General features: G+C 47.2%; 1 protein-coding gene across 2 annotated transcripts in view; it reads right to left on the reverse strand.

Moving 5' to 3' along the window:
- The window catches only part of Svil (supervillin), a 193,409-nt gene extending 180,817 nt beyond the window's left edge, over positions 1–12,592 (reverse strand). The window contains exon 1 of one of the 2 annotated variants that reach the window (XM_021236005.2): positions 12,249–12,592. The gene's annotated coding sequence lies outside the window, so the exon portion shown is untranslated. Of the gene's footprint in view, positions 1–11,365; positions 11,490–12,248 lie in introns of those variants that run through there. The other variant, XM_021236006.2, reaches the window with a different exon arrangement.
- Positions 12,593–17,144: the final 4,552 nt, after the last annotated feature.

Raw genomic sequence — 17,144 nt, forward strand, 5'->3', positions numbered from 1 at the left:
CAGACAGCTTTGTAGCCAACTTTTTTTTTGCTTGTTTGCTTGTTTTGTTGTTGAGACAGGGTTTCTCTGTATAGCCCTAGCTATCCTGGAACTTGTTCTGGAGACCAGTCTGGCCTTGAACTCACAGAGATCCTTCTGCCTCTGGGTGCTGGGATTAAAGGCGTGTGCCGCCACCACCCAGCTTTATAGTCAACTTTTAAGTGAGGAAAACACAAGATCAGAAATAATCATAAATACTTTAATTTCTTTCTTTCTTTTTTTTAAGTGCACTAGGAAAAACCTCCAACTTGCTACAGGCAGGAGGTCTTGCCCCAGGATGGACCCTGACGCTTGCTTGGTAATTTTGCATGTAGCACTTTTGTTCTTGGGCCATATTTTCCTTGTATTTTAAGGAAAAACAACAACAACAAAAACTAAATCAAACAAGCTATATGGGACACCACAAAGCATACGAAAGAGCAACAGGGCATACTTCTGAATGCTTAAGATCAGTGCTTCAGTTAACAGACTACTGGGAGGGTATTAAACTATCAGCTGAGCACTTTGTGGATGTTTTTCATACTATGTCAATATAATAATGATGATGATGATGATGACACTAAAGTATAATAGCAAGAAAGAGTTGAATTAATTTATACAAGACCATCACACAGAGTCTTGGAAGTTAAAAAAATGAATTAACATTTAACCAAACTTTCTGCACAGAAATCTGTCCAGAGCCTAGAAGGTTAGGAGGACAGGGACAACACACTTCAGTGCAATATGGAAGCTTAAAGGAAAACCAGAAGGAAGAGAAGGAGGGGAGGAAGTGGGAGAGAGTACACACAGTGAGAAGTAATTTCCCACCGCTCTTCCTGTTACCCACAGGTCATTCTGACCAGACATTTTACCTGTGAGGGCCTTGATACTGTCCATCCGTGTAAGGAGGACATCTGTCTTGGCTACTTTTCTATGGTTGTGATAAAGCATGACAAACAAGGTACTTTACAGAAGGAGGGGTTTATTTAGTGCTTATGGTCCCAGAGGACTATTGTCCACAATGGCCAAGGGGAGGCAGTGGATGGTGAACCTGGGAGACGGAGCTGGAAGCTGAGAGCTGAGGGCTCTCATCTCAAATCACCATCAGGAAGCAAAGAGAGCACACTGGGAATGGCCCAAGCCTCTCACCTCTCAAAGCCAGCCTCCAGTGAAGTGCCTCCATGGCCACATCTCATGAGCCTCAAACACTGCCACCAAATGGGACCAGGTCTTCAAATGCCAGAGACTATGGGGGACCATTACCATTCAAACCACCACCACACCACCACTAAATATATCACAAGAGGATTACCAAAAATGTCAACAGAGTTCCTAAGAGTACATAAGACAATATAAAAGTATTTTACATACATAAAAATACATTAGACACATAAAAGCATTCAGTCATTAAAAGTAAGTTTCAAAAAGCATCTCAGATTGAAACTTGATTATTTCAAAGAAGGAGGAGGGGAATGAAGTCTCTACACACAAAACCTATTCTGATCATCTTTTGTGTTGTCTTGGCCCTTCCTACCTATGCCAAATTTTTACAAAACACGGAGTCTACAGACATGCTCATTCTCACATATACTTGGTGATGGCAACCGACCCACCAGCCTAACTGCAATGGGTGGACAGTGCCTGCTGCCACATCTCATTAATGTGTTCACTTGTCTCCAGAATCCAAAACAATGAGAAGACCATTCTGAAAAGATAAAACAGAGCAGCCACTGTTGGGTAAACTCTAAGCAATCCATGTGAATTTGGCAACCAAAAAGGAAAACAAACCTGGGAGGAGAGCCCAGTGAGATGACTCAGTGGGTAAAGACACTTGCCGCTAGGCCTGACAGCCTGAGTTCAACCTCTGGGCCACGCGTGGTAAAAGGAGAGAGCCAATTCCCACCAGCTGCCCTCTGACGTCTACACAGGCTCTGTGGCACTTGTGCAACTCCCCACCCAACAAATAAATGAACTGTAAAAAAAAAATCCCCTTTTAAGGGAAGAGAGATTGAGTAAAGATTATGCAAACACAGCACTAGTCTTGGTCAAGTCTTCGTCTAGCTCAGTGGTTCTCGACCTTCCTAATGCTGCAGTTCCTCATGTTGTGGTGACCTCCAACCATACAATCATTTCATTACTACTGCATAACTATAATTTTGCTACTGTTATGAATCATAATGTAATTTTGCTGCTGTTATGAGTCATAATGTAAATATATGATATGTGGGATATCTAATATGTGATCCCCAAAGGGGTTGAGAACCACATTATTCTAGCTGAACTGGAAAGTGGAGAAGAAACTGTATTTGGAGCCCATGGGTCTGGAGCAAACAAAATCTTGGAGTGCTACTGTCTGGCTGAGACTGGTGTCTACGCTCAAAAGTCAGAGTGAGTTTTCCTCAGTAAGTTTACAGAAATTTCTTTCAGTGTGTGTGTGTGTGTGTGTGTGTGTGTGTGTGTGTGTGTGTGTGCTCACATGTAAAGCGGGAATGGGGTGTGGAGGGTGAGGTGATTACTTTTCTGTTGCTGTGATAAAATACCATGACCAAAAGAGACTTATAGAAAAAAAGAGTTTATTTTGGCTTGTGGTTCTAGAGAGACAAGAGTCCACAATGGCAGGGACACATGGCAGCAAGCTTCAGGGATGTTGGTAGGAAATTGAGATATTATATCTTCAACTCTAAACGCGCACAGAGCTGACTGGGAGTGGGTCAAGGCAGTGAGTTCTCAAAGCCTGCCCTCAGTGATGAATTTCCTCCAGCAAGGCCCCACCTCCCAAGCCTCTCCAAACAGCACCACCAAGTGAGGACCAAGTGTACAAACTCATGAGTCTGTGGGGGAACACATCTCATTTAAACCACACTAGATGAGGGGGTTGTTTTTAGAAGCCTACTTAAGAGGAAACCAATTTTCACATAGGAGAAAATAAAATGCTTCCTCCAGTACTCTAGGAACCAGGAACATGAAAAGCACCATGTGATGAAAGCTTTTAGTTTAAAAAAAATGGTGAGGAAGTTTTGCTAGTTTTTAACACAGAGATGTTAGGTTTACACAAATAATCAACCGAAACATTTACAACCGTGCAATTTTCCTGTCAAGCATATGTTTTTCTTTTTCCTGGAAACTCAGTGTCACTAGTGTATTGTGATGACTGGTTTTCAAAAGATGGTTAAATAATTCTGGGTCCAGTATGAAGCCTGTGGGTGAGAGGTGGGGGGTGAGTTCAGTTTAGAAATCTCCCACAGTTTCCTTTTCTGGAGCAGAATGGAGACAGTCTACCCCTGCTTGAAGGGTGTTCCCTCTAAAGTTGTCCTTTGCTCTCCTGCCCAGACCGCTCCCTTTTTTTTTTTCAGGAATGTTAAGTCCTTAGTTCTATGTGCAGAACTCTCAAACTTGAAATCCATGAAGTTTGAGAACTACAGTCTTTGAAGAAAAAAAAAGTCACATTAACCTCCAAACTTCCACCTGTGGCTTTTCCTCACTAGAACCCGCCTCTACCTACACCCTGACAAGAGCTAACAGCGCAGGACAGGGCAGCCTATACTGTTCTGGCAGCAAGGTGCAGACACCTACATACCTTCATCAGTGTGCATCCTACTCTTGTGTGCAATGTGTCCTGCACAGGTGTGCATGCATGCACGTATTGTACTGGTGTGCACATGTACCTCTCCTGTTAAGCACATGTGACCTATACTGGGGTGCACTTAGGCATCCTGTACTGGTATGCACACATGTGTCCTATGTTGGCATGCACACATTTGTCCTCATAATTATGTTCTGTTCAGCAAAGGGCCCATTTGGACAGCAGAGACCCTAAATGTGGAAACCACCTAGGCAGAAACTAGAGACAACTGATTCTAATGCACAATACCCAGAAAAGAGTCAAAGAGGAGTGAGCTGCCCTCCATCCTAGAGGGCAGGAAAGCTGGCAGTATGTTACTGCAACACTCAACAATGGGAGAAGCAGGTCTCCCTATAAACACAGCTGGCAGAAAACTGAATACAGAGAATGCTCTGAGGACATGTGTAATTATACTTGGACAGACAGATCCCCGAGAGAGAGAGAGAGAGAGAGAGAGAGAGAGAGAGAGAGAGAGAGAGAGAGAGAGAGAGAGAGAGAGAGAGAGAGAGCTTCATGTGTACATATTCACAAAGGAACACTCCTAACTCAAAGATTCCTTGGTCTGGGTGTGGTACACTGTACACTAAAACATGGTCTCTTATTCCAGCATTGTCAACAGAATCCCGTATCTATGTGTAAGAAAACTGTACTCTTTTTTAATTAAAATGTTAAGGAATCAAACCCAACTTGGACTTGAACAAAGTAAAGCAAGGAGGGATTTCATTTAACATTGCACACATACAACTCTCTCCCTCTCTCTCTCTCTCTCTCTCTCTCTCTCTCTCTCTCTCTCTCTCTCTCTCTCTCTCTCTCTCTCTCTCCATAGCCCAGAATTTCAGAAAGAGTAGTTTCAACAAATCATCAGTGGGAGCCTCCGCAGCACATAACTACAGAGCAGGGCAAGGATGTCCAACAGCCAGGGGCTCCGTTCCCAAGACACAACTTCGTAGGATCAGTCTGATAAGGATTTCCTAAAGATCCTCTCTGCAGCACAGGATCCTGGCTTCTCCCCATCAGAACTCAGAAAAACCTGAGAAGCCTACTAAACAAAAGGCCCCAGGACAGCCATATAAGACCAATCTTCCAAGGCGTACACACACACACAGCCCAGACAGGCAACGAAGCGCAAACTGCCTCCAAAAGATTCTCCAGCAAGATAATTTGAAAGGGGTGGGGGATGAAGCACAAATAAATTCTGCTCTGCACCTACAGTTTCAATTTGCAAAAAGTAAGGGTTATCATGTCCAAAACAAGTGTACATTTCAACTGCTCTCAGGTGCTGCCACATGGAAGCCAAGCCAAAATAAATTGCAAACCATCTTCCCCAAAGTTCAAGCCTTTAGACAGCTTGACCTGACCTGACCAGTTTCATAACTGGTATTTCCATACTTCAATTCCAAAGAACCTTTTCTAAAAGGCAAAAGTTGCCTGGACACAAAAACTTTGATGGCATACTCAAAGTAGCCACTAGGCTAGAGTGAAGGGACAGCCAAACGGAGCTAACTCAAAACAAAGGGATAAGTCTGCAGATTGTTGAAAAGATAATGAGAAAAGAATTAGGAGCTACCATCCAAAAGGAGTAAGGAAGAAAGGATGTCCAAAAGGGGTAAGAGCAAATCTGCCTGGAAGGCATGGAGCCCTGTTCCTGGAAACCCCAGGGAAACTCAGGGATGCTGCCGGGGTCAGGGTGATGGGGACTTACCCCAAGTCAGAGCAGGCTGGATAGTATAAGGATGCAATTAAACACCAATGACAGGTGGCAGAAGGGCACCCAAGGCAAGGCTTCCCTAAGACACTTGAAACCCTTAGCTGCCAGGAGGTGGCCAGTCGGGCGACAGCAGCACACCAGAACTGGATGGGCAGAATGACAGTAAGAAAGGGGAGGTCCATCCAGGGATGAGAGGAAGCTACTCCAGTTTGAGGGTGAGAAGAAAAGATGTTAGGGTGTGTGGAAAGAGCAAGACCCAGGTTCTGGGGAAGTATTGACCCAAGGGGGACCTCTGTGGCTGCACCTCAAGGTGCACATTCGACCTTCCACAAGGGGGTCACCTTGTACCTACAGAGAAAGAAGTGAGTGTTGTTTCCAACCCCTGAGCAGCATGAGGTAGAAGGCAGGACATGTCACTCCCAGGGAGAAACAGGTTACCTCCCAAGGGTCCTTCTGTGGGAAGGATTGGCCAAATTACTTCGGTTGTTGCTGTTGATTTGTAAGATTTGTTTTTATTGGTTTTAATTATATGTAGGTGTGTGTGTGTGCATGTGAGTGTAAAAGTTCCCTCAGAAGCTGGGACACCGGAATTCTCAAGAGCTGGAGGTAAAGACGACTGTGAGCTGCCATGTGGGTGCTGGAACTAAACCCAGGTCCTCTGGAAGAGCAGCAGAGCTCTTAACCACTGAGCCGCCTCTCCAGCCCAGGTCAGGTTAATTTTGGCCTCTCACTTACAGCTAGCACCATCAGAAAATCTTTATGCTATAAATGTGTAGCCCTCTCTGAAAGGTGTTGGGCTGGCTGGGAAAGGAAAATGAGTCTAGTAGCCATAATGGGTCTCTGTGAGCACATAGGTGTGTGTGTATGCAGGCATACATGCACATGTAACAGAAAGGAGAGCTGTGTGAATTAGAAAATAATATTTGTGGATAGTCTTTTTTTTTTTTTTTTTTTTTTGGTCAAGAGACAAAACTTAGAAACATAAGACACTAAGAGAACAACAGCAATACAAAAGGTATAATAAAAGGATCTACCCCAGGGAAGGTGTTCAGGGGTACAACTGGGCAGGGCCCTTGTGATCAGGACAAACACAAGAAGATTCAGAAGTAGACAGCAGATTAAAGCTCTTCCGTGGCATTGACCTTCCGGCTAGGGAGGTTGTGTAGTCCTGGCCCAGCTGGTTTTCAGATGCAGATGCCTAAATTTCTTCTGTGATAAGAGACCCATGCTCATCAGCCCTAAGGACCAGGCTGGGTATCCTTGATAGCCCCAAGTGAAATAACAAGGAAACCAACCAAAAATGGAAGTAGTGTTAAAAAAAGCCACAAACTCTGTTCTAGAGATGAAGTGCAAGTGGGTATGGATACGTTAAGGAGGCCGTGGAAGGATGGATAGAAGAGGAAGGGTGGCTGGATAGAAAGTTAAGGATAGAGGGATAGACGGAAGAGCTGAGAACTGCGGTGTCTAACTCAGAGACAATAGGCAAGAGACCCTACCTAGGAGTGGGACTCAGAGTCGGGGGGCTTGAGGTGCACCCAGTTTATAACTTCTCACAGAGCAAAGGAGATGGGGGTCAACAGAAGCCCAAGAGAGGGCTGTTATTTAGCCTGGGGCTGTTGAAGGCCCATTAACTCACAGTTCACATTAATGAAGATGGATGTTTCAGAGCCCTGAGCAAGAGCTGGCAGGCAGGGAGGCTCAGGTGGTGACAGTCTCCCCATCAACAAGCATCCCCTTCTCAGTACAGGGTTTTTTTTTTTAATCAAGTATAATAGCTCTATTAATTCTTTGAGAACTCCATACAGTGTGTGTTAATCATACCCCCTCTCTCACTCCTCCCTCTAAAGCAGTGACTCTCAACCCATGGCCATGAACCCTTTGAGGGTCAAATAATGCATTTACAGGGGGTCACATATCAGATAGCCTGCGTATCAGATATGTACATTACAATTCAGAACAGTAGCAAAATTAGCTATGAAGTAGCAACGAAATATCTTTGCTTTGGGGGGTCACCATACCATGAAGAACAGTATTAAAGGGTGGAAGCCTTAGCACTGCACTGAAACAATGTATATATTTAAGTCAGATTCATATGCCAAGGTTTTAAAAACATGTAATTGAACCACTAGATCTAAATTTTATTAGTCAATGAAATATAAAGCAGACCATGTTTTAAGTATGAAAAAAACTATACCTACTGGTTATCCTTTAAAAGTAACTTCAGGATGGAGAGGTGGTCCAGCAGATAAGAGTGTATACTGCTTTGAGGACACCAGTTCCATTCCCAGCACCCATGTCTGGAGCTCACAATCACCCCGTAACTGCAACTCTAGCTCCAGGGGATCTGATGACCTCTTTTGACCTCTGGGAGCACCTACATGACCACACACAGACATATACATATATACATAACTGAAAAAATAAAATTAAAAAAACTTTCAAAAAGTTACTTAGGAAAAAAAAAAGTTGTGACATTTGCTTTTAAGACTTACCCTGACAAACTCTAGGGGATCTAACACCCTCTTCTGGTTTCCTTGGGCTCCTGCACTCAAGAGTGCATACCAATACAACATGTACACACACACACACACACACACACACACACACACACACACACACACAATTAAAAACTAAAATCTTTACAACAATTATCTTGAAGATAAAAGGTGTGACATTTGCTTTTAAGTCTTGTCCTGACAAACTTTAACTCTATCTGGGATACCCTGACCTTACAGAAACAAGACTATGTAAAAGACTGCACGTTAACGCCCGTTCCTGGATTTTAACCTCCCCATTACTGGACAAAAGCAGTAAATGGAACTTCAGTGGCCCAGCAGCTGGCAAGTTCTCTCCCTTATGCAAAGACGTGGTGGAACAGCTGGGGAATGCAAGGAGCCTTTGAGCAGGCTGCTATGTGATCCAAAATAACACTGCTGCTCATCGTCCCCACAAAGGAAGCAACAGCCCAGTATGGGCCGGGCGCTTGCCCTGCAGCTGCTTCAGGCTTCACACTGGGGCACAAGTGGCTGCAAACGGGGCTCGAGGCACAAAGGGAGGGAGTACCGTGTTCATAACCCATACGTCTGTCGGCCAGTTCCAGGGTCACTTTCCAGTGTGGGAGAGAGCTCCACTTCATGTCCAAATGTGGAACCCTCTGTCTCCCGTCTATAGTACAGACAGAAGATACCATTTATCAAAACCACACCGTGACTGTGAATGGCTTGACAGAGTCTCCAAGGTTTTAACCTGTAAGTGTTTGAAAGATAGAGGTGCAAAGTCCAGAAGAGAATGGAGGGAAGGGGGGAGGGAGATAGAGTGTGTCCCCATCTAGGTTTATGAAGCTGAGAACTTCCAGTGTTTTCTCATGGGAAATGGACACCCTAGCTGATCCTTGTTTGTTCAGCTTTACCCCTACATGCTTCCTTCCAGCAGCTTCTACGAGCACAGCAATTTTCAGGTCATACAGTCTACCACACTTGAGAAAACATGGCTGAAGGGAGAGTTCAGGCTCCCCTTCCTCCCAATGAACAAGATTCAGAAAATAGTCCCGTTTTCCAAATATAATGGCTCCTCTTTTCAAGGTTGGGATGGCACAATTTTCATGGAAGAAGATTCTTTTCTCTTTAGTATTATAGATGGATCATTAATTGGACAGAAAAAAAAATACTTCCTTTTCTCAGTTCAGTTTTAAGTTTTTTTTTTTAAGTCTTGTCTTGGTGGTTATTTGCATACTGGCCTTAAATCTAAAGGAAAGGGAAATGACTGGAAAGCTAGCCACAAAATTACACAGCGCTGCAGCCAGGAGGAAAGCCTCATAGTTCCGGAGGCCCTTGCAAATTCCTCCTGCAAGGAGACAAAGTTTCCATCACCAACAACCTTCCCTGTCAGCTTGCTGACAAAGAAGAGAAATCCCTCAGTGCACAAAACTGAAGAATTGACAAAAGTGGGTGGGGTGAGGTTGAACAAGCTATCAGCTATCGCCTTCTTTACTTGTCTGCATGTCACAAGGAAGGGAAGAAAGCAGAATGCCATTCTTAGACCTCATTGGTTGGTTGAGCACCTACTATGTGCTGGGCACTGTGCCAAGTATCTTATATACATTATCTAAATTTATCCTTGTGGATGGAAATCAGGCTAGACTACTATCATCCCAATCTTAGAGGAGGAAAATGAAACTCTGAGAGATTGAGCAACTGGATAAGGCAGCATTAGTGGTAGCTGCAGTCCAAGGCCAGTCACTTTGACGCCACAGGTTTGGCCTTCGCTCATTACTCCCAGGTGTCCCCGTGGCTGGCACAATACTAAGACATTCCAAGCCCTAGAGTATCATTCTAGATTCACACACCTCTCTCCTTAAAGCCACACATTCAGGGTCATACCAAAGTCACATACCTTAAACATGAGTTTAGTATTATTAGAACAATGTGGACAGCATGTTCTTAGGTCTGTAAAAGTAACTGGGGAGGGGGGTGTTAACAATTAGTCAGGAAAAGGAACTTCCAAAGAAGCTCTCGCTTAATTTAACACACACTCTCAGCCCTGTGGCCATGTCATATAGGGTGGGGCATGATGGTTCTGTGCTGGGGAGAATTCCTGGCCCCAGGTCCACCTGGAGAGACAGCACATAAGCAGTGACTCCTCTTATGGGACTGTCCTATAGTTCTACAAGTTAGCTTTTTATTTTTTAAAGACTTAACTGTTCCACATTCCTTAAACTTTACAGAAAGTTGGTGTCGCTGAAATGATGGCATTAATGGAAGACATCTAAGGTACAACAAGATCAAATGTGTCCAGGATTACATCAGGGACTCAACAGTTGACAAAAAAAGGCATGCCTGAAACCCCAGCACTCAGGAGGCTGAGACAGAGGTATGCCATGAGTTCCACCAGCCTGAGCTACAGCCTGAAACCCTATCTCAAAATAACAAAACAAGAGGAAGCGGTGAGGTGCAAGGCAGAATCTGAGGGATTTTTCTAAGTACCAAGCACGTCATCAAAGCTAGCCAGCTCCGCCCTTAAAGCAGCAGGCTGTTCTAAGGCTGGGCTGAGAGATGTGAAAAGGTGATTTATGTCCCGACCCAGGGGCTGAGGGCAACTGCCAGTAGAATGTGCCTGTTTGGCTTTCTTTTAAGCAACACTTCCTCCCCTCAGGTCCTGGTCCTGAGACACACAGGGAAGCCTCCCCTGACATCCATCGGCACAACAATAATTGTGCCTGTGCTAGGGTCTGTAGTGCGACAACTTGAGATGGAGTAGTAGAAACCAAGTGGCCTCTTTCCTTCCACGGTACCGCAATTGCAATGAGCTGGCTTCAACAGGTCTCCAAGTCCTACACAGCAGGCCCTTAACCCTGCATCACACCCAGACTGTGGCCCGGGACTGACTCTCTCCTGATGCTCACAGTAATGCAATTAACACTTTTTGGGGGCTCCACTTTCTAGGTGCCGGGGCTGCTGGCTGTCACCCGGGCTAAACCCCGCCCTTGTGGAGCCAGCACAAGCGCAGACACCACGGGGAGGGGCATGGGCAGACGGTGTCAGGGAGCTTCCAGCGCCCAGTTCAAACCCGGGGAAGTCCTGCCGAGGCGCGGCCCAGGGCGCAAAAACACAGGCAATCCCCCAGCTGGGAAAAGCGAGAAGACCGCGAAATTGGAATTGTGTTCGCTCGTGTACCCTGGCCTGGGAGTTCTCTTCTCCGCCCCTCCTCTCAACTAACTTCCCTAAAACTAAATCCATAATCCAAACACTGCCGAACCTCCTGCGCAGTGGCAGGGGGACGGGAAGTGGGTGGAAGCAGCAGGAGCACAGTGCCTTTGTTACCGCCTGGGACCCCGCGAGCTAAAACAAGCACCGGGTGGTAGCGGCCTGTGGACCCGCGGCCCATGCCGGCTAGTGCCTTCCGGGTTCCAGCCTCGCCCCCGCAGGACAGCCAGCAGCCGTGAAAAGGACCCCAGACCCCGCCTGTGAGAGGTGCACAGCGGCATCCCCAGGACCGCCGAGCACCCGACCACCCCTCACCTTGCCTAGTCTCTCTCCTCGACTCCTAGACAGGATCGCAGCCTCCCGCGCAACAGCAGCCCCACAGTCCAGACCGGCGGTTCCCCAGCTACTCGCCGCCTCTTTGCAACTGTGCCCAGATCACCCACCCCACCCCCGCCGCTGGATGATTCACTACGCTCCTTACCTGGAGGCTTACAAATCCCCTCCCCTCCACTGGCCCGGGCGGCAACCAGGAGCTGGCGCCCTCTGCCGGGCCACCAGGAGGAGCCGGGCAGAGGAGGGTAGAGTGTAGGGCGCGACTCAGAGTAGGGACACCCCTTCCTGAGCAGGAGCTAGAGTGCAGGGACCGTCTGGGCCAGATCCTAAAAGCTGTTCCCGCGCCCAAAACAGACACGAAAGACCAGCGTCCCCCCCCCCCCGGCGCCCCTTGCGGGCCAAGCCGCCCAATCCTGCTATCAACCATCGCTCCAATCTCTGGTGCCCCCGGGGGGGGGGGGGACCACGACGCATCCACAATACGCACGTGCAGTTTTAAAGCACTGGAAAAAGCAGCGTTTACAATGTTCAAACTAAGTTTGTGCCCTTGCCTGGATTGAAGAGGCAGAAGGAAAGGGTGGGAGTCTGTCACACCCAGGACCTCTCTGAAGGAAGAGGCTCCCGGTGCTTCAGGTGTGGTGGCAGCCGCCAGGCTGTGGTTGCTGGTCGGGTGGCCACTAGCAGGCTGGGGGAGTGGCTAGGAGCTGCCTCGCTCTCTCGGCGGGGTAAACACACTTCAGGAGCTTAGCTCTCAGGGATCCCGCAGGTACACCGCGAAACGTAAGGGTCCGAACGTCACGGCGCAAGGGCCTGTTCTAGACCAAGAGAACGTCCTCCGGGACCCCTACTTCCTGACCCTACTCACCTTCACCGCGCTTCTGCGCAGCTACCTTCGCCCACCTGCCGCCCCGGCGCCTGCAACAAGGTCCCCGTGACCCGGAGGACACACAATCGCGCTGGACCTCAGGGTCCGCAGCGCAGTCCTCAGCCCGGGCTCGCTCTCCAGGAGTGCGCGGATAGAGTCTGCACCGCTCCCGATGGTCGCAGCGTCTGGAATAGAGCGATCTGAGGGCTTAGATCTGACCTAGCGCCTTCTTCCCGGACAGCTGGTGCGCGAATCCCCGCGCGGCGGGCGGGAGCCGGGTATTAATTGTGGGGCCCCCGGGTGTCCGCCGCCTGGCGCTCTGAGTGGCTCGGATGGCGCGCCAGGCCAGCGGAGCCGGTGCGACCCACCCCCTCGGCGCGCTCCCGCCCAGGCCGGGACCGAGGACGCGCCCCGCGCACGCGCCCCGCGGCTCCTAGGCTCATCGGGCCCAGGGCTCTATTTACCAGAAGCTTCCGGGAACCAGAGGCACTGCTCACCTCCGAGTCACCGAGTGGCTGGCGTGAACTTCCAGCGGTTCTAGTGATAAGACCCGGCAACCCTAGCGAACTTTGCAGCCTGTAGCGCTCCGGGCTGGTTGCCAAGGAGACCGACCTTGCTAGGACACTAACATCTGTGCAAAGTCCAGTCACACAACGGCCACCACCACCACCGACTCCAGGGGAACTTACCTACCTCATCATTGGTGGGGCTCTCCAACCCGTTAACATAACAAAAATTTGAAGCCCTTCAACCTCCACATTCGAGTTGCTGGTTCGCCTCCTCTTCAGGTGGGACCAGCCTATTTGCATTTCTCACATGCTCTTAGGTGATGCTGAGTTAAAGTTTTTGAAAACATCGTGTGAAGAGCAGAGCTATAGATAAATTTGTATGTGGAAAATACGTTACATTTCTGTTTGAGCAGAGAGTGTTAGAACTGAACTTCCTTCCAGTCCCTGCCTGCTTCCTCTGGGTGTTAAGTTCTTATTTCCCCCCCCTCCAGAGTTTGCTCCTAGCTCACATTGATCAGGCCCCATAAGAAGAAAGGAAAGTAAGTGTATTTGTTTGCTTAGTGCTGCCTATCTAGAAATCACAAACTCGAGGCTTCACAGAGTGTTTATTTCCCTGCATTTCTGGAGTTCGGGGGTCTAAGATCAAGGTGTCTGCCAGCTTGGCATTTCTCCTGATGTCCCTCTTCCTTGTGCCTTCACATGGTCTTCCCTGATTCTGTCGGTATCCAAATCTCTTATGGGAACATATGACCTAGTTGCAAATTAATTATCCCATTTAAAGACATTGTTGCAAATGTAATAACATTCTGAGAAACCTAGGGTTAGGATCTCTACCAACCAAATGGATAGGACATAGTCCATAGCTGTGAACTTCAGTGTTAATATACTAGAGAAGAAATTGAATCCCCCACTTCACCCCTCTTCCCTCCACCTTTACTGACCTGTGGACTTCACACACACACACCAACGTGACGGGAAGGCTAAAAATCTAATAAACAGCCCGTTTAGGTACATGCACTTGCAGAGTACTCTAAGAACCTGAGAGTCTACCAGGAAGAGTCTACCAGGAATGGGGCCACCTTGCCCAATAAACAGTTCAGAATGGGCCCTTTTAACCCTTCCTTACATACACATAGATATGTGTATGCAGAGAGAGAGAGAGAGAGAGAGAGAGAGAGAGAGAGAGAGAGAGAGAGAGAGGGAGAGCGCCACCCTTCCATTTGCCTTGGCTTCATGCAATTGTGCCCTCTGCCTGGAACCTGTGTCACCCAACAGCAGGCCCTGGCTGTGTTGAATTAAGCACAGGAAAGCTTCTGTTCTGCTTGGATCTGAGAATCTGCTTGTGAATCTGCAGCTGGTATAGACAGGAGGGGCAGAGGGTGTCTGTGCCCAGGCGAAGATAAGGAAAGGCTCATCTTCAGCAGAGAACGTTACTCCTTTCCATGTGAGACCTTCTCAAGGCCTCGGCCCCTATACTCCACTGCACACCTTTCTTTGTGGGCTCATCTAACCCTTTCTTCTTCAAGCCAGGACCCTCCTCATATTTCAGGCCTGTGCTGGCTAGCTTTATGTCAACTTGACACAAGCTAAAGTCTTGTCCTCAACTGAGAAAATGCCTTCATATGTTCAGACTGCAGGCAAGCCCATAGGACATTTTCTTAAACAGTAACTAATATGGGAGGACCAGCCCATTGTGCATGGTACCATACCTGGCCTGCTGGTCCTGGGTTCTACAAGAAAGTAGCTGAGCTGGTGAGGAGGAGCAAATCAGAGTCTCCAAGGTCTCTGAATAAACTCCTGCCTTCAGGATCCCTGCTTGAGTTCTTGCCCTGACTTCCTTCAATGATAGACTGAGATGTGGAAGTATAAGTAAAAAAAAATCCTTTCCTCCCTAACTTATTTTGTCATTGAGTTTCATCATAGCTGCAGTAACCCTAACTAAGACAAGGTCGGAGGAGTCTCAGTCACACTGCCACTCTAAACTCGGTAATCAAAGTCCACCCCCATCTGAGTGTGATCCAAACCCACTAACTCTGACATTGCCTGCTGGGAATAGGAGAGTAATCCCAGGCATAAACTTCTTGCATTTTGCTGACTTCAAGCCACTAGCTACTCAATCCTTGACACTCTCATAAGGCCCTTTTCTGTGCTCCTGCCACTGCCACCATTGCTGCCATCCAAGTCATTCACATATTTCTCCTATGGCTTCTAGCACAGTCTCCTAGCAAGATCCCTGCCCTCGCTGGGCTTTCCAACCAATGTTCTCCCACTCTGTCGTAAGTGATGCTGCAAATAGACTCCATTGTCCTGCTTTAAGTCTCTTCATGGTTTCTCCCTGGGGCCTCAGGAGGGTCGACAGCACCTTAACCTGTTCTGTCTGCCTTGGCCCCCTTTCTTGGGGACCATTCACATGTGACTCCTTTCATGTCCAAAGGTACCATGTTCCCAAGCTCCAGAACAGCCACACTGTACTTTTCTAGACCATGAAAGGAGACATCTTTCCCCTTCCTGTTACCTCCTGGAGTCATCATGCGCAGGAGACCTTCCCCCAGGCCCCCATCCGCTTCCCACTAGCTCCTACAGCTCTGTGCATGATCCCTAGTCATAACCCTTAGGACACTGGCCTGTGTCCACCTATCATTATTCCACGTAGTCCACTAATTTTACTGTGAACATCCAGAGAACAAGGACCTCATCCTCTTTGGGAAGTCTGAAGCCTAAACTGGTCTTAATGCTCCAAAAATATTTAAAATGCCTATATACAAGTATACACATATATTATAAATTTATGCATGTGATGTATATAGACATTAAGGATTGAATTAAGTCTTAGAGATCAAATTACCTATTTGGAGTAGTCCCCATTTTTGTGATAGTTTGTGAAAATTCTTCCCAAGGTCACCTTCTACCTGCAGGCTTTCTTTTGGCCTTCTTTTACTCCTGTGGCCTTGAGACCAAGTCTTCAATCTACTGGTCCCAAAGTCTGTTTAATGTCCAAATGCCACCATCTTTTTCTCTTTTAGTTTTCTGTCTTTTAAATTTTTATTACATTTATTTATCTGTCTATAGATCTATGTGTGGAAAGACACATGCACCCCAGTGCACTTGTGGGTCAGAGAACAACCCATGGAGTTTGTTCTCTCCTCCACCAAGTGGGCCCTGGAGGTGGAACTCAGGTTATCGGGTTTGGCAATGGGTGACTTTACCTACTGCTAAACCACCCTGAACCCCCGTTTGCAGTTATTTGAGAAAGGATTTCATGTAACTCAGACTGGCCTAAAATTCACTACATACCTGAGGATAACCTTGAACTCCTGATTCTCTTGATTTAACCTCCTGAGTGCTGGAATTACAGGCATGTGCCCCAACTATCTTATTTATTATGAAGCAAAATTAGAAATAAAAAGATTAAAGTGCATCCTGAATAGAACATTTGAGTTTACTGTATTTTCAAGGGGTGTAAGTGACAGTATATGCGTGTGCGTGTGTGTGTGTGTGTGTGTGTGTGTGTGTGTGTGTGTGTGTTCGCAGGCCTGTGTCATCAATGTACTTCCTGTGGGTCATGATTAAAAAGCCTGAGCGTCTCTGCCATAGGCAGCTAGAGAGCATACATCAAAGAACACCCGGATCAGAGAAGGGGTACGGGCACCTTTTAATCAAGGAATGACAAAGCAGACACTAAAACACAGTGTTTCCTCTACAAACAGTCAGTTGCCTTGCTCCTGTGGACTGAAGACAGATGCAAATGTATGAGATGGGAGTGAGCCTGTTGAGGAGTGAGAAGATATAAGACCAGCGATTCAGAAAAGTAGAGAGAGGCCCAGTTCACTGCCAAAAGGAGCTAGTGCTGACTGAGGCTCTCAAAATGGTGAGAAGTACAGTGAGTTGGGGTTTCCTAACCCTGTTTGTATCAAGAAGAGTCCAAGGCTGTGCGAGTGTCATTAAGCTATGCTCTGTAAAAATAAAAGTGGTGCTTGTTCTGTTGGAGCAGTTGTAAAAGCCCAGAGCCATCTGCAGTGCTCAGGGTGATGTGTTCAGTGTCTGAACTCTGATAATGTCTAGGCTGGAAGGCCAGGAACAGGGGCAGAATGAGATAGGATTATGTAATGAGGGAACATAACAAGTAGGCCTTGGAAACTACAACCTTGATACTTATGCCAAGTATTTCCAGCATCTTAGATGCCTTTAAATGGGGAAGCAAGACCCAGCCTACAAACATTCAGAAGGCAATGTTCTCCCTCCCTAGCCTGAAGTTCAGTCTGTTGAAGACCGTTGCCATGTAAATAAAGGTTACATATTAGTGCTATAATAGTTTTTCATTGCATTGGTTATTCTGGTCTGGGCAGATTAGAAGAATTGCAACTTGGACCCCAGGGTGAATGTAGAT

This window comes from Mesocricetus auratus, unplaced genomic scaffold (genome assembly GCF_017639785.1).
Source record: "Mesocricetus auratus isolate SY011 unplaced genomic scaffold, BCM_Maur_2.0 Super-Scaffold_100013, whole genome shotgun sequence".
Taxonomy (NCBI): Eukaryota; Metazoa; Chordata; class Mammalia; order Rodentia; family Cricetidae; genus Mesocricetus; species Mesocricetus auratus.